Source organism: Macaca thibetana, chromosome 9, assembly GCF_024542745.1.
Source record: "Macaca thibetana thibetana isolate TM-01 chromosome 9, ASM2454274v1, whole genome shotgun sequence".
Taxonomy (NCBI): domain Eukaryota; kingdom Metazoa; phylum Chordata; class Mammalia; order Primates; family Cercopithecidae; genus Macaca; species Macaca thibetana.
This window is the reverse complement of record NC_065586.1, coordinates 109181699-109207830: the sequence shown is the minus strand read 5'-3', so window position 1 is coordinate 109207830 and position 26132 is coordinate 109181699. Positions and strand designations below refer to the sequence as shown.

At 45.3% G+C, this 26132-nt stretch overlaps 1 protein-coding gene and 1 pseudogene across 40 annotated transcripts in view; both read right to left on the bottom strand.

Moving 5' to 3' along the window:
* TCF7L2 (transcription factor 7 like 2) overlaps nt 1-26132 on the bottom strand; it is a 218305-nt gene that overhangs the window by 78511 nt on the left and 113662 nt on the right. The window lies entirely within an intron of this gene.
* LOC126962840 (uncharacterized) lies at nt 242-22278 on the bottom strand (annotated as a pseudogene). The gene has a single exon (XR_007728826.1). The product of XR_007728826.1 is annotated as an uncharacterized LOC126962840 (transcript).

The following is a 26132-nucleotide window of genomic DNA, read 5'->3' as shown; positions in this document are numbered from 1 at the left end:
TTACCTTACTGAATCTATTAGTTATGTGAAATTGCTGGTCCCACAAAAATACAATTACATATGGTTCCACTTAATACTTCAGCTGTTTGGGGAGCTGATTTTTTTTTTAAAGAGATGGGGTCTTGCTATGTTGCCCGGACTGAACTTAAACTTCTGGGCAATCCTCCTGTCTCAGCCTCCCAAACAGTTAGGACTACAGGTACACACCACCACACCCAGCTAATCTTTTTATTTTTGTGTGTGTGGAGACAGAATCTTGCTATGTTGCTCAGGCTGATCTCGAACTCCTGGGCTCAGGCAATCCTTCTACTTCGGCCTCCCAAAGTGTTGAGATCTCAGGCAAGCAGCACCATGCTTGGTTGATCTGTCTTCACTCATACCTTAACACCTTTTCCTCTGCCAGGCGACAGTCTTTTGAGAAAAGCAACTATACTACCAATCCTGGACCCCCTGAAAGATCTGGCAGCACACACCTTGGGTGCTCAAGAAATATGTGTTAATTTGAATTTCAAACCCTGTCACAATAACTACTACAGTTTACTGACAGCCTACCCTGTCTGGGGCCCTGGACAGGAGTGTGCCTCTTACTCCATTAATCCTCACACCTACTTTATGAGGTAGGTAGTATCATGCCCATTTCACAGAGGAGGAAACTGACTCAGAGACTGTAAGGAGCATGCCCAAGGTCACACAGCTAGTAAATGGCAGAGGGTAATATAGACCAGGTCCCAGTCAACTCATGCAGGTGCCTGCTGTAGAGACCCATTGGCCTGTCTATGGCTCTATAAACAAGAGAATTTAGGGCTGTAAAAAACAACTTGGGGTCCAAGAAGGGCGACTTTGCAACCAAGAAATATTATTCTACTTTCCTTTTTTAAAAAAGAGAAATAGCTATGCCTTTTATATTCATTGCAAAAAGTTTTATACAAGGAAAAACTCCATGAACAATTTTTTCACGTAATTTGTTCAGGATTAAGACTAAGAGATTGAGGATAACACCAACATCTTGTATGTTTTTTACGTTCACTATCACAGTAGACATAGTGGGTATGGAAGACTCTGGAAAAGAGGAAATTGATAAAAATAAAGGAAAAATTTATACAACAGCAGCCACGTCTTTAGAGCAATGTACATGGTTACCACAGTACATGGTATTCCCATGGGCTCCAAGTTTATCCAGATGGATTAAAACCATCCACAGGCAAAGTGAGCTCCCAAAATGAGAGGCGGCCATTGCTGCCCCATAACTGGAGCTACTACTCCAGGGCCCATGCTGGCTGCAGCTGACCCTGTGTCTGGATTTTGAGAGCAACCAACTAACTGCCAGAAGCTGAGAGATCTGCCCCCAGGAAGGGAAGCTGAGCACCAGAGGAAGTACTTGGTTCTCCACCCCTGGAGGTCTAAGGTCTCCGTCTGGGAAGCAGAGCGTCCCACTCTGCATTTCTTCACAGAGCTGATTTGTAAACAGGAGCGTGAGTCATTAGGCAAGCATGAGTCCATTTGAAAGATCAGCCCAATTTTACAGCTAAGGCTATCCTATTCAGTCCAGCCACAGCAGTGACTCACCTTACTGCCTTCCACCAAAGGTGACTTGGTTAGCCCTCCAATTGTTTCTAGAAGGAACCCAGCAACATGAAGGTTTAATCCCTGCCTGCTTGCTTTATTTTCTAACACAATGCTGAGAGCAAAGAGGCAGAGTTACCGAAGTGCCCCAGAGAACGCGTTGGGAAAGAAATGAATCCGTGGTTGCCACAGACCACATGCTCTTCTTTATCTTCCACGGGCATTTCCTCATGGCCTTTATTCTTAGAGGAAATTGTACCTTATGGAAATGTTAAACACACACACAACCTCTCTGTACAGATCTAGATATTCTCCCATGCCTGGGAACCTCAGAGCCAAATTTATAGTTCACGTCCAGCATTGCATCAGGGGCTGCTGGCTTTGAACTTGTAGAATTAACCTTACCCCTAACCTTATTCTCCACCTTATCTTACCGGGCTACACTGCTTTCCTTTCCTGTGTGTGTGTGTGTGTGTGTGTGTGTGTGTGTGGCCGGAAGGAGGTTTATTACCCCTTCAAGACCACACTTCCCCACCGCCCCCCAGCTGTCCTCTTTAATGTTCTTAATTATTTATTTCCAATCCTCTTAGAGAATACAAAGTCTTAATAAATGACTTCCAATTTTAGGGGGGTAGGAGATGTCTTATAGAAAGTTCAAATGTAAACTACAAAATCTTTTTATACCATGATAAAATAACTATAGTTTCTTCCCCCTCCTCCTTTGAGTCTTTCTTAAAAAACAAACAAACAAAAAACTCTTCAACAAATCCTAAAGACCAGGAAATAAACATCTGCTGAGTTTTCTGCTCAATGTCCATTCATGGTTTTTCTGGTAACAATTACTGCCAACTACTTAGGGGGCAGCCCCCTGACTCTAAAGCCATGTAGCTTAGTGGAGTGAACCCCACACCCAGCTTCAGAAGTGGGAAAGTTTACACAGTACAAGCTCACTCAGACACTGCAACCCCTTCCCATAGACACAGGTTCAGAATCAAGGTCAGAGACTTGTAGACAAACATAAGATCTCTTTGGACTTGAATAAACCTCTGTGCAGTAAAACCAACTGGGAGGCTAGCAGAGCCCAGAATTGGAAAGAGATGGTTCTAATACATGGGCCTCTGGATCCAGCCATGCCTGATGCCTGACCGCTCTGGACTTTTCAGTTATGGATCAATACATTCATTTTGCTCAGGCCAGTCTGAATTGGGGTTGAGGAGACAGAGAGGAATTTCGACTGAAGCAGTCGTCACCTCAGCCAGACTGGCCTCCATAGTTGTCCATCCACGAATCAAGGGAGGATGTGGGAAAAACTGGAAGTGTTACAGGATAAAAGTAAATGAAGGCCTCGTGAGTTTCATTCTCCTGACATGATGAGTGGGCTGTTACAAGGCAAAGTACTGAAGTAGGGATTTGGCGCTTCTTGAAGGAATGAAGCAGGTGGCCAGTCTCTGCAGAAAGAAGACTAGGACATTCAGCCACCACCCACCTGCTGGGATTGCCCCGAGGGCCCTCCTTTACCTCTTCTGTCCCTGTCAATGCCACTGGCAGCACTGAGCTATTTCATGTCATTCTGTGGTCTCCAAAATGCACCAAATCCAGAAAGTAGAGGCCACAGATGCTAACCAGCACTAAAATCTGCCTCCTGGCTTTCTCCAGAAACACTGCCTATTTGTGACACAGGACCTCAAGAGGTGTATTCCTCCTGTGGAAAGTGAAGTTATGAGGCTGGATCAAGTTAAGAGAGAAGGTAGACTGACAGGGCTGCTGGGTTTGAGTCTCACTGGTGGCTCAGCACCTGATGTCATTGTGTGCTAACCAGATCTGAACACAGCCACATGGATCAAGAATCAGGTGTGCCATCCATAAAGTCGTAGTAATATTTGTGTATTCCACTATCTTGCTTCTTTATGAGCTTACTGTCCCACTCCACAACTAGCTAGGTAATATTCAAAAGCTAATGCAATCGAATAGCACCTAGTAAGCCAGAAAATACTAATTGCTCTGCCAGGAAACATTTAAAAATGAACCAGTATAGAATGAGGTGAAAAACATTTGAAAAACAAAACCCCTAAAAATACAAAGGCCTCCAGAGATGAGAATTTTGTATGAAATAATGTCACTCAGGGCTGGGTGCGGTGGCTCACACCTATAATTCCAGCACTTTCTGAGGCCAAGGCTAGAGGACTGCTTGAGCTCAAGAGTTCAGGACTAGACTGGGCAACATAGCAAGACCTCGTCTCTACTAAAAATTTTTTAAAAAAGAAAAAAATTAGCCAGATGTGGTGGTGCAGGCCCGTAGCTACTCAGAAGGCCAAGGTGAAAGGTTTGGTTAAGCCTGGAAGAGCAAGGCTGCTGTGAGCCATGATTGTGCCCCTGCACTCCAGCCTGGGTGACAGAGGGAGACCTGAATAAAAAGAAAGAAAGGTGTCATTCAGAGTAAAATCGGCCAACAACCATTGGCTGTTAGAAGAATCTGAACCAACCTCATGGGCAAGAAGAAAAAGGCAAGAGCTTTACTCCTCTTTGCCTCAGAAAACTCCGTTGGTAATTAATTTTATGTGTCAGGGTATTTTTGGGTTTTTTTGTTTGTTTGTTTTGTTTTGTTTTGTTTTTTGAGATAGAGTCTCTCTTTGTCACCCAGGCTGGAGTGCAGGGGTGCAATCTCGGCTCACTGCAACCTCCGCCTCCTGGGTTCAAGCGATTCTTGTGACTCAGCCTCCCGAGTAGCTGGGAATACAGGCGTGCACCACCACTCCCGGCTAATGTTTTATTTTTTTGGTAGAGATGGGGTTTCACCATGTTGGCCAGGCAGGTCTCCAACTCCTGGCCTCAAGTGATCCGCCAGCCTCGGTCTCCCAAAGTGCTGGGATTGCTACAGGCGTGAGCTTCCATGCCTGGCCTTATGTGTCCGTTTGACTAAGTCACAGGGTGCCCAGATATTTGGTTATACATTATTCTGGATGTTTCTCTGAGGATATTTTTGAATAAATTTAACATTCACTGAGCAAGGCAGATGGCCCTCCTTGAGATGAGCAGGCCTCAGCCAACCAGCTGAAGGCCGGAATAGAATACAAGGCCAATCTTCCTCCGAATCAGGGGGCATCCTCCTGAGTAACTGCCTTCGGACTTGAGCTAAAGCAGTATCTCTGGGTTCGAGCCCCGCCAACCTTCGAACAGGAATTACACCGTCAGTTGTACCAGTCTTCCAGCCTTTAGACTAAGACTAGAGCTTCACCATGGACTCTCCTGGGTCTCCAGCTTCCCAGCTACAGATCATGACACTTGATGATGCAGATTATGGAATTCCATGACTGGGTGAGCCAGTTCCTTATTGCAAATCTCTCTACATAAACACATACATCCTATTGGTTTTGTGTCTCTGGAGAACCCTGACAAATACATGTGGATTCAAATTTTCATGTATTTTCTCCTCCACAGCAAGAGGGAACGGATTTGTGGGTCTCTGAAAGATCAGAGTTTTAAAATGAAGTGAGTCTTAGAAATCATCTAATCTAATTCTTTATGATTTTCTTTAAACCTCCAAGTCTAGATGTAAAAGGGCCTGTCCAGGACCACACAGCTAAAAAGGAGCTGAAACTAAAGCCTAGATTTTTAAAGAATAGAGTTGAAGGTTCTATGCATAAATGGAAGAATTTTCTTTTGGAAATGTGGCTTCTTTGGAACAATAAGAAATCCATCTAAAAGAAGGATATTGCTAAGGGCCATTCCACTAAAAAAGCAAAGTAACGAACTGACAATTTTTAAAAATCGGTGAGAAAGTAACATCCTTATATTTCTTATCATTTATTCACACACAAGGATGCCAAAAACCAACCATCCAAACAAACCAACCAACCCCACGTACACACATGTAACCTTGGAGAGAGGTAAGGTCTTTACAGGTCACACTGATCCAGCTTTATGTACCATCAATAATTCTCACCTCTGAAGGTGAGGTAACTTTGATGGGAACTAATTATATCTTAAATACACTGTCAACTTGATGCAAAGGCAAAGAAACTGCAATCAGGGCTCCAGATAAGCTACCATTTTTATCATAAAGACAAGCCAGTTCCTCCCCAGACTGGGATATCATCACTCACATGGCAAATTTATGCAATCCTTTTTTCTCATTTTTTTTTTTTTAATGTGAGCATGTGTGAGTGGCAAGGTGTGAGTATGGGCCCACACTTGCGTGTGTGTGTGTGTGTGTGTGTGTGAGTGAGGGTATCAGTATATGTGGAGGGCAATGTCCTAGAGTCACGAATGGCAAGTGTCCAGGTCACACACAGCACCTCCCTCTTCCCTTACTACCTCCATACCACACAGCCACTCTGCTCAAAGTTGGCCCAAGTTGAAACGTAATCACCATCTCTGCACTCAAGGCATGCAGAAATGAAGTCTACCTCAGCCCTCAAAGACCTCACCTGAGAAAGAGACAAGGCTCCAAACAGAAGGCAAAACAGAACAAGCACAGAAAGAGGCCACCTTTTCACATACCTTTACAAAGCACTGCTCACCCCTCCTCGACCTCAGCACAGACAGAGCGTAGGGCGTCAGTGTCACTGCCACTGTCACCCTCCCACTGACTAGCGCTGTACTCTCTGAATTCCTGAGGCTCAGCTTGACACAGCACATGAGGGTGCTGGCTGCTGGATGACTTCTAAGGGCTGTGTCGACCTCCAAAACACTCCACTTCTGTATGGCTAGCAGAATACCGAGGAGCGGGTTCGTTAGGGCCTTGACTCTCCATGTACAGAAGCAATGTGCCTGAATTTCTGGACATGGCCATTATATAATAAAAGGGTAAATTTATTAAAATAAGTCACATTCAAGGAGAAAAGGCTGCATGCATGCGTGCATGTGCACACACAAACAAACACACACGCGCACGCACACACACGCGTGCACAGAGCGAAGATTTCTTGTACTGAATAAAAGTTCAACATGACCAAGAAAAAGTATTTTAGGAATATGGCATCATGAATAGGAATTTGCAGCATCATTTCAAAAGGCGCTTGTTGGCTAAAACAAAGTTTTGTCAACTGTTTCTTTTTTCCTTTGGGGTGGGGGGAGCGTACCCATCAAATATTGAGAAGTTGGAAACAAGATAATTTTTTTCATTATTGTATCATAAACAATACAGGGAAAAAGGGTAAAAAAATTTTTTTCAAGTTAGGAATAAAGTTATTAAAAAAGAAGTTATATGGGTAATTCTGAATAAAGGAGATGCTTTGACTTTTTAACTGTATCGACACTAAATTAGTTTTATACGTGAAGGTCAAGGCTTTACTGGGATGAAAAGTAATAAGGTGAAGTGGTTAACCTTATCATTATCCAAACTTGAGATATTAACCAAGGCATGTGGGGGGGGGGGGAAAAGGTAGTGGCTCACACCTGTAATCCCAGCACTTTGGGAGGTCAAGGCAGGCACTTGAGGTCAGGAGTTTGAGACCAGCCTGGCCAACATGGTGAAACCCTGTGTCTACTAAAAATACAAAAATTAGCCAGATGTGGTGACGGGCCCCTGTAATCCCACATACTCAGGAGGCTGAGGCAGGAGAACTGCTTGAATCCAGGAGGCAGAGGTTACAGTGAGCCGAGATCAGGCCACTGCACTCCAGCCTCGGCGACAGAGCAAGACTTTATCTCAAAATAATAATAATAATAATAATAATGAAGTTCAAACAGACCTGGCTAACATTAAATCAAGTCTTTTTGCAGGCACATCTAATTTCAAGGACATCCATACACTAGCTGACACCAGCCATCACTCCCATTTGTTTCCCGCAACAGGGATGAGGTTTGATGCGACCTCAAGCAGGTGGAAAATGAAGCTTCTCCTTGCAACCTTCATATCCATTATTTCCCTATGCAACGGAGAGAACCTCTGTCCTTAACAGTATAATCTTTCCAGACAAGTCAGCGAGCAAGCATGAAAAACCATGCTCATCAATGACTTTGAGAGAACAGGAGTTGATTTCACATGTTTAAGCATAACACAAAAGCCATCCACCTTACTCAGCAATGACTGTCTATGAAAGAACATGAAGCAGAAGTTCGGGTTCAAGCAGCACAGGCTGCAGAAAGCTTTGTGAATCTAGCTAATGAAGTCAGCATTATACTGTGCTTATAATGAGATTCTTGCTAAAGGGACGCTCCTTCTCCCAAGCAGCCTTTGGGAAGTAGTATTGGTGTGTGTTGTGTACTGTGAGCATCACTGGGCAGAATCAAGGGAGGGAGAAGAGGGTCTGATCAGGACTTGTGATGTGTACTAGGTAATTCTCTCTTTAAAAGCCAACATATTTCCTACAAAAAGAAAGTTAGCAGCCTAAAATGGGACTGACAAGTCAAGACAACATAGGGGCTAGGTGTGTCAGGGGATCTAGCTACCACTCAGGAAATTTAGATGGATTTGCTCTGAAAAAGAAAGCAGTGTTGGTAAACAGCGCCCTCCTCCCCTTTCAATGGGAATCAAATGTTTTAAAAAGTAAATAACAGGTTCCTGGAATACCCCTGGAATTTCTCCTGGAAATGCTTTCATAGCTCACATCTTGTTAGCCACAGGAACCCCAATTACATATCCTCTTTTCTCATTTCCACTAACCAATTATTAGCATTAGATAATAACACACTATTTTCTGCTAATATGTTTCCTGACAAGATCAAACTCCAGAGGGTCTTCCTGATGCAATAACTGAATAATTGTGCAAACGAGGGCTAATTTATGAGAAAATGTTATTTAAACCTTCTCGGGTGTTTATGAAAACAAACCATGTTGGTTAGGAGACACCATAAACGCTAAATTGCATAAAAATGTATGAAATGGAAATGGCTTTAATGAAAACAAGTTCTTTTCAGACATTATGAAAGGAGAAATCCCAATGGGATCATATAAAGATATAAATATTCAAGAACAATGCATTCCCACGGGCAGGATCAACTTGCCACCACCTTGTTCAGAATGGGAACACACAAGGAAACTTGAAAACAAGACTTGCTGGCCCCATTCACTGGCAACCTTGGTTCCAATCCTTGCCCCAGTGTATGAATTCCTAAAAGAATCACAGTGTCACAAATCTGACTGCGTAGGCAGTCACCGCTGTGTCAGAGAGTATATACCCAGGGCATCCACAATGCCTTCTGCTTGGCCTATGGTGATGTGACAGCTGCCTTGTAACGTATTTGTAGTGTATTTGGGGTTTCTCAGCTTGAAAAGGAGAGGTGAAGTTTTCATGGCATAAGGGGTGTGGAGTCTGGGATGAATTATCTCTTATGCCACCCAAAACTTTGGCTATCTTCTAACTCCAGACATTTATAACTTTATTAGTACAAATCACGTTAAAGAGGACTTTTGAGAGAAGGGGGAAAATCCTAAATTGCGTGTGCGTGTATGTGGGCTGTGTGTGTGGGCTGTGTGTGTCGGCTGTGTGTGTGTGTGTGGTGTATCTGTGGTGCGTGTGTGTGTGTGTGGTGTATCTGTGGTGCGTGTGTGTGTGTGTGGTGTATCTGTGGTGCGTGTGTGTGTGTGTGGTGTATCTGTGGTGCGTGTGTGTGTGTGTGGTGTATCTGTGGTGCATGTGTGTGTGTGTGTGGTGTATCTGTGGTGCGTGTGTGTGTGTGTGGTGTATCTGTGGTGCATGTGTGTGCGTGTACAGAGGCAGAGACAGTACACACATACGTTGCAAGGGTCAACCTCGTCTTGCTCCCTTTTCTTCTCACCAATAAAAGGATGGGGGCCAGGCACAGGGCTCATACTTGTAATCCCAGCACTTTGGGAGGCTGAGGGGGGCGGATCACCTGAGGTCAGGAGTTCAAGACCAGCCTGGCCAACATGGTGAAACTCCATCTCTACTAAAAATGCAAAAATTAGTTGAGTGTGGTGGTGTGCGCCTATAATCCCAGCTACTCAGGAAGCTGAGGCAGGAGAATCGCTTGAACCTGGGAGGTAGGGGTTGCAGTGAGCCAAGATTACACCATTGTACTCCAGCTTGGGCAACGGAGCGAGACTCTGTCTCAGGAAAAAAAAGGGATGAGCCCATCTGCCAGAATAAGCATAATAGGTCCAATGTTCTTGGATTCAGATGGCTCTGAGACAACACTCAGTTTTTAGGGTTCTCTTAAAGATTGTTGAGGGTTCCCCCTGCTTTGTAAAGTGAAAGACATCTTCATATGTCTAACAGGTACAGCCAATAAAGAAAAAAATCAGATTTTCTTTGAAAACTTTCTCCTGAAAGTACTTAAGGGACATTAATGCCAAAAACAGCAGGGTGGTGATCAGAACTGATTATAAAGCTGCTGGCCCGGGCTGGATCTCCTGAGAAGAGCAGCTCTCCCTGTGGCTGCCTGAACCCAGATGCAGGCAGGAGTCTGTGGCAAATCGGGACAAAACCACTAGTCCTGTCTTCAGAGCATCATCGTGCCTGGGCTTCTTAATATTTACAACAGGTAAAAGCAACCACCAAAACAGTAACAAACTTAAAAACCAAACCCAAAACCAAAAGGCTCCCCAGGCTGGCAAGGGGATCACCTGATCAGAATCTGCTGTGGCTGGCCCAGCACAGTGGCTCACGCCGGTAATCCCAGCACTTTGGGAGGCCAAGATAGCTGGATCACTTGAGGTCAGGAGTTTGAGACCAGCCTGGCCAACATGGTGAAACCCCCGTCTCTACTAAAAACACAAAAATTAGCCAGGCATTGTGGCAGGCACCTGTATTCCCAGCTACTCAGGAGGCTGAGGCAGGAGAATCACTTGAACCCAGGAGGTGGAGGTGGCAGTGAGATGAAATCACACTGCACTCCAGCCTGGGTGACAGAGCAAAATTCCACCTCAAAAAAAAAAAAAGATTCTGCTGTTGCCATCTGACCGATCCCTGCAGCTTCCAGGATTACAACCAGAGTAAAAAACGAAGACAAGGGAGATAGCACCTATCAGAGGCATGTTTCAGGCACTGGAGATAACATCTTAATCCTTAGCCAAACTACAGAAAGAGCAACAAACTGGGTGTGTGTGGTGGCTCAGGCCTGTGATCCCAGCACTTTGAGAGGCTGAGGGAGGAGGATCCCCTGAGGCCAGAAATTCAAGACCAGCCTATAGTGAGACCACATCTCTGCAAAAAAAAAAAAAAAAAAAAAAAAAAAAAAAACTTTTAAGGAGCGGGGTGTGGTGGCACATGACTGTAGTCTCAGCTATCACTTGATCACAGGAGGTCAAAAGCCGCAGTGAGCTGGGATTGGGCCATTGCACTTCAGCCTGGGCAACAGAGTGAAATCCTGCCTCAAAAAAAAAAAAAAAAGAGTAACAGTAACTAGAAAGTTACTAATTGCATTGATTAAAAAGTCTTTAGTGTTACAGGGAAACCATGAGTTCTAAAGTTATCTTTACCCAATGTCTGGTTCCAGGTAGTCTGCTGAGGTACATATTTGTTGAAATGTGTGGACCACTGATAGACTTGGTCATCTTTGCCCCGTAACAGTCATTATCGTAGGAACACTTAACTTGCAATGAAAGGAAAGAGATCATTTGGAAAATGAAAGCAAATATGAACTAGCTTAATACATTTTTTTAATTCTGAAGCTTACCATCAACCAATGAATGGGTCAATAAAATATGGTATATCCATATAATGAAATATGATTCAGCCATAAAAGGAATACAGTCCTGGTCGGGCATAGTGGCTCATGACTGTAATCCCAGCACTTTGGGAGGCCAAGGCAGGCAGATCACTTGAGGTCAGGAATTTGAGACCAGCCTAGCCAACATGGTGAAACCCCATCTCTACTAAAAATACAAAAAAATAAAAATTAAGCCGGAAGTGGTGGCACAGGCCTGTAGTCTGAGCTACACGGGAGGCTGAGGCAGGTGAATCGCCTGAACCTGGGAGGCAGAGTTTGCAGTGACCCGAGATCATGCCACTGCACTCCAGCCTGGGTGACAGAGCAAGACTCTATCTCAAAAAAAAAAAAGAAAAAAAGAAAAGAAAAAGGAAGAAATGATGTGCTGATACATGCAGCAACATGGACAAACCTTGAAAACATTTAAGTTAAGTGAAAGAAGCAGTCACAAAGGACCACAAATTGTATGATTTCATGTATATATCTAATGCCAGAACAGGCAAATCCATAGAAACAGGAAGTAGACTGATGGTTGCTTTGGGCATGGGGGAGAGGGCAGAGTGGGGGAAATGGGAAAGGAGAGCTAATGCGTACAGTTTCTTTTGGGGGTGAGGAAAACGTTCTACAATGGCAATACTGGTTGCGTAGTTGTGTAAATATACGAAAAACCACTGAATTATATACTTTAAATGGGTGAACTGCATGGTATGTGACTAAACTTATTTTTTAATTCTGGAGTTTCAATCAGCATAATTGCCACTACCTTATCTCTGTGTAACTGCTTTGTATTTTAATTCTGAGTACATTTTATTGCAAAAGAATATACAACTCTGGGAAACAGGCAGGATAAGAATTATTATTCCCATTCTACAGGAAGCAGAGGTCCAAAGAGTTTCTGTTTTCTTTCCACTGCCTGGCTGCGTTTCTGCAGGACTCAGGGAAGAATGTAAATTACGGTGGAAGAAGGGGGACCACAGGTCTTAGCACCCCAAATCAGGAAGGGATGATAACTAGCTCTTGCCAGATGTCTAGAAAGGTTATGTAGGTGGATCATACAGACATGCTACTCAACAAAAGGCACTGAAAAATGGCAGGCGGATTACTGAAATGCAATTCTTAATAGCATGAAATTCAGGTTAAACAATCTAGCTAAAAATGCAGGGGAGGGGGAAGAGTCACCTCTTTAGTTGATATCTGGTGGGGTGAAAATACACCCAATTAGATGTGTCCATATAATTTTCACATCAAACATCCTGTGCTCCCAAAGACAACTAATGGCACAGCTTGCTATGGATTTTCCCAAGTTTTCAAGAACAGTGACAGCCCTCTTCAACAAAGCCACTTAACAGAACACAAGGTTAAAGTGGGAACGGCAAACACTTGCTTTTCTTAATTTACACCTTTCATTTACTTCCCCAGAAATGTCATAAAGGAGCCATGGAATTTCTGATGTACTGTCAATAGATGCTTCCTTTCAAGAAGAGCATTTAGAAAGCAAAATGTGAATAATCCTAGAAGGTAATCTGGAGCTATAACTTAAAACGAATAATAATTAGCATTTTGGGAGAAGAAAGATGATTTGGGTCTGGGTCTCTCACTTTAACAACAACAACAAAAAAGACTAGTTCAGGTGTGGTGTTTTATGCGTGTAATACCAGCACTTTGGGAAGCCAAGGCAAGAGGATCACTTGAGGCCAGGAGTTCGAAACCAGCCTAGGCAACATGGTAAGACCCTACCTCTACAAAAAACAAAAAAGTTAGCCAGGCATGGTAGTGCACACCTATAGTCCCAGCTACTCAGGAGGCTGATGCTGGAGGATTGCTTGAGCCCAGGAGCTCGAGGTCGCAGTGAGCTATATGATCAAGCCAGTATACTCCAGCCCAGCTGACAGAGCAAGAGCATGTCTTTTTTTTTTTTTTTTTTTTTTTTTTTTTTTTTTTTTTTTTTTTTGAGATGGAGTCTCGCTCTGTTGCCTAGACTAGAGTGCAGTGGCGTGATTTCGGCTCACTACAACCTTCCCCTCCTGGGTTTAAGTGATTCTCCTGCCTCAGCCTCCCCAGTAGCTGGGATTACAGGCGCATGTCACCACTCCTGGCTAATTTTTGTATTTTTAGTAGACACAGGGTTTCACCATGTTGGCCAGGCTGGTCTCCAACTCCTGACCTCAGGTGATCAACACGCCTCAGCCTCCCAGAGTGCTAGGATGACAGGCCCCGGATGCAAGATTCTATCTTTAAAAACAAAACAAACAAACAAAAAACTATTAGGTAAGTGGAAAACTAGGATTTTGACAAATGCAAATGCAATGACTTCACATTCTCTCTTTCACTAACCAGGTAGGATCTAAACCCATGCTGGACCACAGCAAACAAAATACAGCTCACAGGGAGCTTGTTCTCTGCATCACAGACCTTTCACAGCTTGAGAAGCTACTAGCTTTTATGTCAGCATGTTTGTGCAGTTTTAATCCTTTTTTTCTTTTTGAGGAATACCCTAGTAAACCACAAAGATATTTCTTAAACACATAAAGTAATTGGCAACATTTAAAAAAGGACAACTTAAAACATACATTTGCAAATTGGGTTGCCATTCATTTAAACATATTCTTTTTTTTCTTTCTTTCTTTTTCTTTTTTTTTTTTTGACATGGAGTTTTGCTCTTGTCACACAGACAATGGCACGATCTCAGCTCACTGCAACCTCCCCCTCCCAGGTTCAAGTGATTCTCCTGCCCCAGCCTCCAGAAGAGCTCGGATTACATGTGCCTATCACCACTCCGGACTAATTTTTATATTTTTAGTAGAGACAGGGTTTCACCATGTTGGCCAAGTTGGTCTTGAACTCCTGATCTCCGGTGATCTGCCCGCCTCTGCCTCCCAAAGTGCTGGGATTACAGGCGTGAGACACCATACCCCGCCCATTTAAAGTATTCTTTTCAGGCTGGGCACCGTGGCTTATACCTGTAATCCAGCACGCTTTGGAAGACAAAGGTGAGAAGATTGCTTCAGCCCAGGAGACCAAGGTTAGAGTGAGTTATGATCTGGACAACAGAGCCAGATCCTGCCTCTAAATAAATAAATAAACACTTTCCTATATCTGAGTCTATTCTTTAGTTGCTCAATAAACACATTAAAGCAGAGTTTCTCAACTTTGGCACTATTGATGTTTTGATGATTCTTTGGGAGGGTGAGGGATTGCCCTAGCAGCATCCCTGGCCTTTGCCCACGAGATGACAGAAGTACCCCCTGCCCAACTGTTACAACCAAAACTGGATCCAGATGTCTCCTGGGGAACAAAATTGCCCCAGCTGAAAACTACTGAGGTAAAGGTAACTGGCATGAAAATTTGCCTATGGTGTGGAGGCCCCAGCTTTAAAGTTTATTTGGATCACTGCAGTAGCGAGCAGCAACATTAAAACCATCCCATTCAAATCCAAATACTCAACAGAGATCAGGAAACCCAGCAAAATATAGTGCTGGTGTCGTGTTATGAGCCCCCCAGGGAAGAATGTGCAGTCGTCAGCAGGGTGCCAAGGTCCCGCACAGTCCTACAACTCTCTTAAGTGTTCCTAATATTTATAAATGTATGAAGTGACAGGACTGACATTAGCAAGATTAATATGTCTAAAGACATGAAAGGAGGGGTTCCCACATGTGTTTACGTCTTGTTAAAATCACACAGCTTTAGCGATCTGCTAATCGTAATAGACAGCCCAGTCACTCAAGAAAACTCTAACCACCCCCTTTTTGGACAAGGGAAAGAGGGGTGTGGGCTGGTGGTAGCAAATTGGCAAAATAATGATATTTTTATCTCTGATCTCCTTACAGAAAGAATCCAAAGTACAAAATAATAAAGAGTCCATCTAATTCAGAAATCCAGAATGTTCTTCATAAATCAAGTCCAAGTATCTAACAGATCCAAGATGACGTCTGTGCTCCAGGAAGAAAGGTGCCAGCATCAACACCCTGGCTGACCTTTGGTGTGTTAGTCAGCCTGTGACCGCCCCAGAAACCACCCAGAGGTGACCAACTACAGCCAGCTCACCAGCGGCCGACACCAGAGTCAACAGCAGCACCGGATGTGGAACGGACAAACCCCAGACCCAGCACACGACCCTGGTGCCTCTTAACAGAGCAGAGAAATGCTGTAACGTATCATCATTCCTGGGGTGTGGTTTGTTTTCTGGACGCTGCGCCAGCAACTCGCACATGGAGTCGTCCAGGCCGCAAGGATGGGCGGCAGGCAGCAGGGCCAGGCAGTCTGGTGCGGTGAGTCACGCTGAGGCCCGCAGGTTGGGAAGCAAATACAAAGGAGATCTGGAAGCAGCTCTGCAGGGCGGAGTCAAGAATGTCTTGTGACCTTTTTTTTGTTGTTGTTGTTTTGTTTTTAAAGATAGGGTCTCACAGTCGCCCAGGCTGGAGTGCAGTGGTGCAATCACAGCTCACTGCAGCCGCAAATCCCTGGGCTCAAGCAATCCTCCCGCCTCAGCCTCCTGAGTAGCTGGAGCTATAGGCGCACACCACCACCCTCGGCTAATTTTATTTTATTTATTTATTTTTTTTTTTTTGTAGAGGCAGGGTCTTGCTTTGTTGCCCAGCCTAGTCTGAAACTCCTGGGCTCAAATGATCCTTCTGCCTCAGCCTCCCAAAATGCTGGAGTTACAGGAGTGAGCCACCCTTTTAAATCAAACACTTTGGTGATCATCAAAAGTTAGGCTTTCAGGACTGACCATCACCAAGATGATAATTCAACATTTCTTTCTCTGGAGGACCCAAGCAAGACAGGGAACAGAGCTTATGATAAATTCCACCTGTGGTCAACGAGTTATAGACCGGGAAGACACCTGCCTGAGAAGCGAGGTGGACCACACAGGATGTCTGGGCGCCGATCACCTCCACGTCTCTCTCTCTCACACACACACACACACACACACACACACACACACACACACACACGACCTGGCCCTGCCCCAGGTACACATGGCTGGCCACCAGCACCTAACTAGGGTCCACTTCCATTCCTGGGAACATGAACAGCGTAGTTGCTCTAGCTCAGGGGCTGGGAGCGTCACTTAGCACTTAACACCTGAATTTATTAAGAAACCTCAAGAACCATGGTCTTCACGTTTCTACCTGGACAGCAGAAAAGGCCTCAGGCCCAGCGCCATCACAACCATGATGCATGGAGGCTCGTGCTGCTTCTTTTCTCATTTCTTCCCAAAAGGCAGGCAAGAAACAACAGATTGCTACAGATCGAGGCAAGAACCAAAACACAGCACCACGAGTCACCAGTGTGCACCACAAATAAAAACTTCTCATATTCCACTGCCAGTTTCCCAAGCACGAACAAGATTTGGGGTTGGCTCTTTTGATTTAGGTAGTTTAAAAGCAAGTGATTGGCAGGGCGTAGTGGCTCGCGCCTGTAATCCCAGCGCTTTGGGAGGCCAAGGCAGGAGGATCACCTGAGGTTAGGAGTTCAAAACAAGCCTGGCCAACATGGTGAAGCCTGGTCTCTACTAAAAATACAAAAATTAGCCAGAGGTGGTGGTGCACACCTGTAATTCCAGCTACTCAGGAGGCTGAGGCTGGAGAATCACTTGAACCCGGGAGGTGGAGGTTGCAGTAAGCCGAGATCACACCACCATGCTCCAGCTTGGGCAACGGAGCAAAACTCCGTCTCAAAAAAAAAATAAAAAATAAGGGCTGGATGCACTGGCTCATGCCTGTAATCCCAACACTTTGGGGGGCTGAGGCGGGCAGATCACGAGGTCAGGAGATCTAGACCATCCCGGCTAACACAGTGAAACCCCGTTTTTAGCCAGGCATGGTGGCGGGCACCTGTAGTCTCAGCTACTCGGAAGGCTGAGGCAGGAGAATGGCGTGAACCCAGGAGGCAGAGCTTGCAGTGAGCTGAGATCGCACCACTGCACTCCAGCCTGGGTGACAGAGCGAGACTCCGTCTCAAAAATAAATAAATAAATAAAATTAAAAGTTAAGGAAAAAAAAAGCAAGTGATTAATTTAAAAAGCTCCCTCACCTCCCTTATTAAAACAATAATTTATTGGAGCAATCATTCTCCTTGGAGAGTATTGCTGAGGCCGAGTGCACCCGCAATTCCACTTACTCCAGCATCCACAGTCCCAGCCAACCCCTAACCTGGAGGAATCCACTCATGGTGGCAGGGGAAGTCCTCCAAGGATCCGCACCAATGTGACCTGCCTGATAGTGTCTGTGCCATCTCCGTTGACAGGGTCTCAATCGTGCCAGGCCTATGAGCCTGGGGGCAGCCAACTCACACACAACCTGCCCTGCCATGTCAGCTCACAGCTTGGTTGCAGTCCAGGCACCAGGAAGGCTTGGTCCCGTGCCCAGTCCCAACACTGATAACATTCCTTACAGCTGCTGCCCAGAACGGAAAAGGTAAAAGATTCCTCCCTCCTGAGTGTGAACTTGGGGAGAGATGTGGCGGGGGGACGGGGTGAGAATAAAGACGAGAAAAGGAGGGGTTTCCTGAAATTCCCGTGGAGTTCCTTTTAGCACCAAGGGAATGGGTACCGTATCTCCATGTCTGTTCTGGGATCTCAGAGACAGACCCTCAAGCTTCTCTTGCCCCAGTGGACCCTCAAAACAGAAACTCTCCAATGTCCTCCTGCAGCATTTAACCCTCTGCTTGCCAACGCAGCAGTCACAAAGTATTAAAAAGAAGGAAGCTCTCCATCTGAAGTCCTGGCTAACCCAGCAAACATTCTACCACTAAATAGAACATGGCTCATTTCCACTCAAAAAGTCAACTCGGGGTTTCTACCTTCTGTCTTCCTGTAGCAAAGCAGGTAGGGAGGCAGGGTGGAAGGAAGCAAGAGAACAGCCAGTTCCAGAAGGCCAAGGCTAGGGCAACACCTGAGCTAAGTTTTCATCAAAAACCCTTCCATTTGCTAAGTGAAAGAAGTCAGTTACAAAAGACCATGTGTCTAAGATTTCATGTATCTGAAATGTCCAGAACAGGCAAATCCATAGACACAGAAAATATATTAGTGGTTGCCTAGGACTGTGGGACTTACAGAAAATGGGGAGTGGCTACTAGGAGACACAGGGGTTTTGTGGAAGGTGATGAAAATGTTCCAAAATTGACTGTGGCGATGCTCGCGCAAGTCCTGAATATACTACAACCACCGAATTGCATGCTTTAAATGGATGAATTGTAAGGTATGTGAATTATATCTCAAGAACTCTATCATTTTTTAAGAAGGCGGGGTTCCTTGCTTCAACCATAGCAAATAGAGCTTTCACTCTCCCCTGGCTGAAAATTTCCTAAAGATCATCTGGAAGACCCTTAGCAATATTTAGGTAACCTATTAATGTGTTTGAGACTTCAGTACCTTCTATGGGGATGATAGTATCCACTTCAACATGTCACAAGGATTAAATTTCAAGATGTACCGAAACAGCCTAGCACAGTGCCTGGCACATGACGATTCCCGTAGGGCTCTCCTTTGTGGGAAGGCCTTGCCATGGGTTCCGCAGATGGGCCACAGCAAGCAGCTAGGAGCTGTTCGGGTTTACATGAGATTCTACAGGAAAGTGGTGTCCCCAAACAGTTATTAGCTCAAAATATGCAGGGAAAGGGAGGAAACAAACTTTTTTTTTTTTTTTTTTTTGAGACAGTCTCGCTCCGTTCCCCAGGCTGGAGCTCAGTGGCACGATCTCGGCTCACTGCAAGCTCCGCCTCCAGGGTTCACGCCATTCTCCTGCCTCAGTCTCCCGAGTAGCTGGGATTACAGGTGGCTGCCACCACGCCGGGCTAATTTTTTGTATTTTTAGTGGAGACGGTTTCACCGTCTTAGCCAGGATGGTCTCGATCTCGTGACCTCCTGATGGGAGGAAACGAATATTGAACACCCAGCAGATACCAGACAAAGGGCTAAGAACCTTATACCTCTCACTAATGCAACATTAAATTAATTAATTAATATATTTTTTCTTTTTTTTTTTTTTTGAGACGGGGTCTCACTCTGTCACCAGGCTGGAGTGCAGTGGCACCATCTCAGCTCACCGGAACCTCCGACTCCCTGGTTCAAGGGATTCTCCTGCCTCAGCCTCCTGGGTAGCTGGGATTACAGGCACATGCCACCACACCCAGATAATTTTTGTATTTTTAGTAGAGACAGGGTTTCACCATGTTGGCCAGGATGGTCTCGATCTCCTGACCTCATTATCCACCCACCTCGGCCTCCCAAAGTGCTGGGATTACAGGCATGAGCCATCCTGCCCGTCCCAATAATTGTTTTAGACTGAATCCTGCTACCTCCCACAGTGATCTCCCTGACACTGACCAGCCATGTGATCCAGTGGGAGCCGCTATCTTATGCTCACCAAAGCGTTCTTGCCACTAGTATTCTAGAATATCTGGTTTTACAAAGGAATCTCAATCAGGCCGGTGAATCAGCTCTTGCAGATCTCAGCTGTATCAAGCAGACACGAGAACCTGTGAGGGAGCGGCTGAAACCTCCAGTGAGGGGCCCTCAATGAATACACTGTACACTGATTACATACACAGTCTCTCAACGGGCAGAAGGCCAGACTGGTCTACGCCTTTTAAACACTTCCCAATTCCATGTCTAAATAATGTCTGAATGTCAATGGTTGTTCAGATGGCCCCAGCACATCCTCCTGGATGGGTTAGGCAAGGAGAAATAAACAGCCTTCAGTTATAGACACTGGCCAGGCACAGTGGCTCACACCTGTAATCCCAGCACTTTGGGAGGCTGAGGCGGGCAGATCACTTGAGGTCAGGAGTTCGAGACCAGCCTGGCCAACATGGTGAAACCCTGTCTCTACTAAAAACACAAAAATTAGCCAGGAGCCAGGCGTGGTGGCGGGCACCTGTAATCTTAGCTACTCAGGAGGCTGAGGCAGGAGAATTGTTTGAACCCAGGAGGCTAAGGTTGCAGTGACCTGAGATCGTACCACTGCACTCCAGCCTGGGTGCAGGAGCGAGATTCTGACTCCAAAAAAAAAAAAAAAAAGAGAGAGAATATGAGTTATAGACACTGTTGTGCCCTCTGAGCTGGACACAACATTCACAGTGCCCACCGCACCCACCATCCCCTTCCAAGGGGGCCTACCCCATCCCAAGCCCCTCCAAGAGTTGGCCAGCCCTGGGCCTTCCTTTCTAAACCATGTGACATTCCTCCCTGCTAACTGGGCCAGAGGAAACATCGGACCCAAAGACAACCATGTCAAGGATGGACAGAGGTCGGTGATCCTGCCTGGCACAAACACCCCATCCAAACAAGGGTAGGCGAGGCCTAATTCTTGTTCTAGGTTGTGGTTGTTGTTTTAATTGGGAAATAAAAAAAGAATTGGGAGCCAAAGGTAAAGGGATGTAAGGAGGAGTCCAAGAGGTGGAAGGGGTATGGTGGCATGTGAATGGCCAAAGTTCAGAGTGTGCAGAAGCTGAGAGATGGAGAATGAAGGTGCACATAGAGTGAGGGGGCCTGCAGATGGGATGAGCTTCCAGAAGACAGAGTTCAGGGGAAGGGCCAAGCACATCATGGCTCAGCCTGAAAGAGAAGGATAATCAACTCCTGCCATGGAGGTCCCTGAAACAACCCGAGGTCCAGGACAGTGCCCCATGTCCAGACCTCCCAAGGCCAACGTCCAGCTGCCCGAGTTTAGTGTTTGAACTCTGGTGCTGTGAATTCTGATGTTCATCTCTGCAAGGCCCAGCTGCCATGGCATGGCAGGGTAGAGGTGTATCATACTCGCCACATGACTGAGGAACCCAGCCGTATGTATCCCCTTGTTCCCAAAAGGCCACCTCCCATCCCTCTCCCAGCATCCTGGCTCACTCACGAGGGTTTCTGGGTAACCACCTTTTGGATGGGCCAATCATTGGCTAAATGTCACTAACAAAGTGTTCTCACATGGGCTGTCAACAGCAAGCAGTGCAAGAATAGACGAGGCAGCGGCTCCAGAAGCCTTTTTGTCCCAAAAGTTGTTATATTTTGCCCAGTCATAGCACTTTGTTCAAAATAGGAAGGTGGTTTATGCTTCATTAGCCACTTCTTTGAAAGGAGAGTGTTTTCACGTGTGATCAATGGCCTCCTAGGACTGCATCTCCTAAGCGGGTTTAATAAGCACTTCATACTTTAAAAAACAACAGTTTTGAAAAGGACATCAGAGTCGAACTGAGGTCCATAAAGTCATATTAAGTGTCATGGAAGAAGACTTGCACCCAGGTAAAGAGGTTTTTTAAAGGGTACCAGGAGATTCAAAAGCGAGCAATTTAAGGAAAATCCTGGTTCTCAAAGATTATGAGGGCCTGTCTACTTATTTTCTTTTCCATTTTGTACTTATAGCACCCCCGCCAAAAAACAAACAAACAAAAACAAACAAAAAAACACAGATCACTGAACCTTTAAGTGTACGAACTAAAGGGACAAAAAGGAGGTCAGATGTAACTCTCCCCACTTTAAAAAAAAAAATTTCAACCGTGAGGTAGAGCATGCCAAGACTTGCCCAAGGTCACATGGCAAGTTTCTGACTGGGCTAAGGACTCAGGCTGTCTGGGTCTGAGCCGAGGACTCCTTCCCCTTTACGCCTTAGAAGTTATCTTTCAACACACTGAAAGTTTCCTTGAAATCTAAACATAATTATATCAAAAGCCTAGCACTACTTCTTATGAAATCTAACAGAAAGATACACTGCTTCTCAGAAGCTTCGCAAGAGAACCTCAGCAACAGGGGAAAATTATGGCTGAATCTTTCTGGGGGGGAAGAGAGGTATACAGAAGTTTCTGGATAATAAAATCACTTCCGACCCAAACTGACCCACATTTAGAAGTCCAGATTCAATTAATCTGACATTAGTCAATTCTGTGCTGCAGTCCAAGCATTTGAAAATTGACTTTGGGTTGCGTATTACCAGAAAATTCTTCTGCCAGTGGTCTGCAGTTCATTTCTTTGTATGACAACCTCTCAACACCCCGACCTCTGGTCCTTCTGGAGCCCCTCCTACGGGCTGCTCTTAGCTGGTGGATTTAGTTCAAGGTCCTCAAAGTATGTATCATTGTCCAATTCACATAATATGTTAATAACCATGGGCTGTTCTTAACTGTACGTTCAAATGCATCACACTTACAATAAGGTTAATGTGCGGTTGCCCACTCTTCCCAATAGAATACACAAGAATTGCAGTACATTAAATGCTCTAATACCGCCCTTCTGAAGAAACCTCTGTATTCATTGTTCCCATTCATGCTGCAGCCTAACTCCTCCCAATGAGAAGATGGGCTAAGGTGAGGCTGGAATGTGGACATATTTGATGGTGTGCTTATGGAGAAGCAAGCTGCAAGGCAGCCCAGCTTCCTCATCTGTCAATACCGGCAACTCTCCTTAATGGTCAGAAACAACATGGAAACAGATATGCAGAATCTTCATGAACATAGTCCTGTGAAATTTGATTGGTATGATCTTCTAAGCACTGATCTTTGGCACGACCATGCCCAATGACTCTGGTTTGCTGTTACTCTTTTGGCACAGCTGAAAAATCTGGTCCACATAGGTTCCACACATTTTTGATCAAAAGAGGGTTTGGAAGCTTTTAACATGTCATCCATTTGAAGTTTAGGGCTCCAAAGAGCACAGCTTTTATTCAAATTATGTAAGCACACAGGCATTATTTCCTTCGTTTGAAGACTCGCATGTTTCTACATTTTTACACATGCATCTGAAATTTAGATGCATATGGTAAGTAGATAAGTAGATACATTTAAGAGAGCTGTGATTCTTCTCTCCCTGAAATTATTTGCTGTTAGATTACAATCATATCTTTTTTTTTTTTTTCTTTTTGAGATGGAGTTTTGCTCTTGTTGCCCAGGCTGGAATGCAGTGGCGCAATCTTGGCTCACTGCAACCTCCACCTCCCAGGTTCAAGCGATTCTCCTGCCTCAGCCTCCCCAGTAGCTGGGATTACAGGCATGCGCCACCAAGCCCAGCTATTTTTTTTTTTTTTAAAAGTAGAGACAGGGTTTCACCATGTTAGCCAGTCTGGTCTCGAACTCCTGACCTCAGGTGATCCGCCCTCCTCGGCCTCCCAAAGTGCTGGGATTACAGGCATGAGTCACTACGCTCAACCTTAAGCATATCTTACAACTGGAATTTAGAAAACATGGTGTTGCGAACAGTAATTCTCGTGCTCCTTGAATCAGGGACTCCTCTGGCTGCTTTCTGCCTTCATGCACACAAAGCAAGTAATAAGAATTATCACAGCCTTATACTGATCCAAAAGACTTACTTGCAAAACACTTCAAGTATTAACCGCAACTCCCTCCTAAGGACTGGGAAAAGCAACATATCATGTTTGAGAAGCAACTCTATATCCCTCAGACCACCTGAGCCTCACAACATCTTTTTCCTAACTACAACCTATCAGGGAGGTACTTATTATTTTCCTTACTTTACAGATACGGAAACTTGGAGATTAGTAACTTATCCGGCTGATAAAGCAAGAAGGCAGCTGAGCCAGAGCCCAAACCAAAACCTGTCCATCTCTAAAGCCAGAGCTCCTAACCACCAGGCTACATGGCTCTGCCCCTTCAGAAGCCCCAGCTATCCCCACCCTTAACAGATAAAGAAACTGAGGCTGCGTATTAAGCTCTTCATAAGTAATTCCACAGCTGCAGGTGGATAAGCCAGATAGCCGGGGCGACATAAATACCGTGTGAGTTTGGAGGCAGGAATTACTTTCTCCAATATACTGAACAAAAATAAGGTCCTATTCCAAATAGCACCTGTAAGGTATACTCACACCATGGGTAGCTGGGACAAAGTCTCCATCTGCAACTGCAGATCTATGAATGTCTTCTGGTCTCTGCCCTTGACCCTACCCAAAATGTTTCCAAACATGTCTGGATATTACATTTCAGACTTCTAAACAGGAGGCATTCGAAACAGGCCTTTTGCCTATTCATGAGGTTGCTGCCTGGTAAACAGCATCCTCATAGGCCACACTAAACACCTTGCCTGCACTGGGTTCTAGGAGTAGCTGGTACCAGAGTGGCCACAGTATCTGGCAACTGGAGCTCTGCCTGGCCCAGCTTCCCAGCTTGTAATTCAATGACAGGTGGAGTCAGGGAACCCGGCCCTTTTCCCCTATGGAATGGGATGATCCCACCATCCTCTACACAAAGCCTTCTGGTCTCTGGGTGAACATGCATGGAAATATGAAGCTGAGCATTATTTATATCAATGGTCATTAGAGGTGACAATGGCAATCGACAAGTTTAGTTGCAAGGCCTACTGTTCACCAAGTCTGGCTAGCCACTTGTGCTTCAGCCGAAAAATCAATGGGCAGGCCTAGAGAGGGGAAGAAATTTCATTTTGGGAATGACAAAATATTTTCCCAGGCCCTCAGCTGCTTCATTAATGCTTGCCTTATTTGGAGAAAAAGAAACCCGGCTGAAGCATCCGTGGAAGTTTTATATGCCGTGAACTGGCAATGTTTTGGAACAAAAAACAACTTTTGCACAAGCGTACTTATGGCATCATTATTGCAATTTCCAAGACTAGCTACAGCGCTTGCCAGGTAAAAAAGGGAAAGCTGATGAACAGTAGTACCTTCACCAGCAGCACGGCTGAAACAAGAGGGCTTTAGAATACATCTCGGTCCATGTGCACGTTTATGGCAAAATAACCCATGTGCATTTGCCTTATAAAAGTGTTACAGGTAGGCATACTTATATAATTTATTTAATGTTCTTTAACATCCATGCTTACTTGGGTTTCGTACAATTTATTAAGCTTTCAGTCTGGCCTACAGAAAAAGGAAAAACAGAAGCAGATGTGAGCCTACTACCCACATTTACGTGTTCACCAACCTCCTGCAGAGCACTGAACCAGCTGGTAAATACCTCTGCAGCCACCATTCGGGCCTGGCCCCTCCCTCTCCCAGAGGAGGCCAGTTCCTGACAGGTATTAGGGTCCTTGCGGCTAGCTTCAGTGAAAGAATAAACCCTTCAAGCAAGAAAATTGTGATGCCTGACTGGAAGCCTGTTAGATATCCCAAAAGAAACAGTCCTTCTTCAGGAGATGAGAGGCAAAATGGCACGGACTCCGCCTGACTCCAGCAAGCTCTTAACAACCTCCCCAAATACCAATAAACGCCTCCCCTTCCTCGCAGGAGTTCCCTAGACTTGTCTATTTCAGGAACCTCACTGCCTTTTAGGAACCTCCTTGAATCTGCTTGGATGACATATCATCCATCCATCCAACAAAACACACACACACACACGCCACATCCACGTGCATGCACACATTCACTCTTCTCCCACTGCCTACTCTTCCTCATGCCTGGCCCTTCAATTTAACATTTACCAGATCTCTTGGGACCTTCCCCTTTTCCTAAAGAAGAACTCTTTCATTGCTCTTTTCTTGGCTCCTTTTTCTTGTTGCTTTCTCCACCCTCCGGCTCCTTGGAAGAGGCAAGGAATCAGCCGGGTGTGGGGGTCTCAACAGAAGCATGCCAGGAGGACAGGGAGGACTGGTGACAGCCTCAGATAACAGAATCAGATTAATGTCCCATCCGGTGTTGTTTCCTTTGGCCCTCAGAACTCACACTCCCTCCTGTGTCCACCAGGTTCCCATCTCCCACTCTCCTCTCCTCTCCATCCCTCCCTCCCATCTTCCCTCCAGCCAGAGTAGTGCCACATTCCAGGGTCACCACAATCTCAATCCATTCACCAGCACTGTAAAATGCCATGACTTCATTGTTTAAGAAACTGGGAGGACACAAGGAGCCTGTCTTTTGGCCCAACATAAAAGCAGCCACATAGTTTGGTTGGGAGCCCCCGGAGCCCATGACTGTCAAAAAGGAAGTTTATTAGTAAATACAAGCATTAGCCTATCATCAGAGAGTATGTCTCCTTAAGGTCAAATTTACAACCCCAAACACTACTCC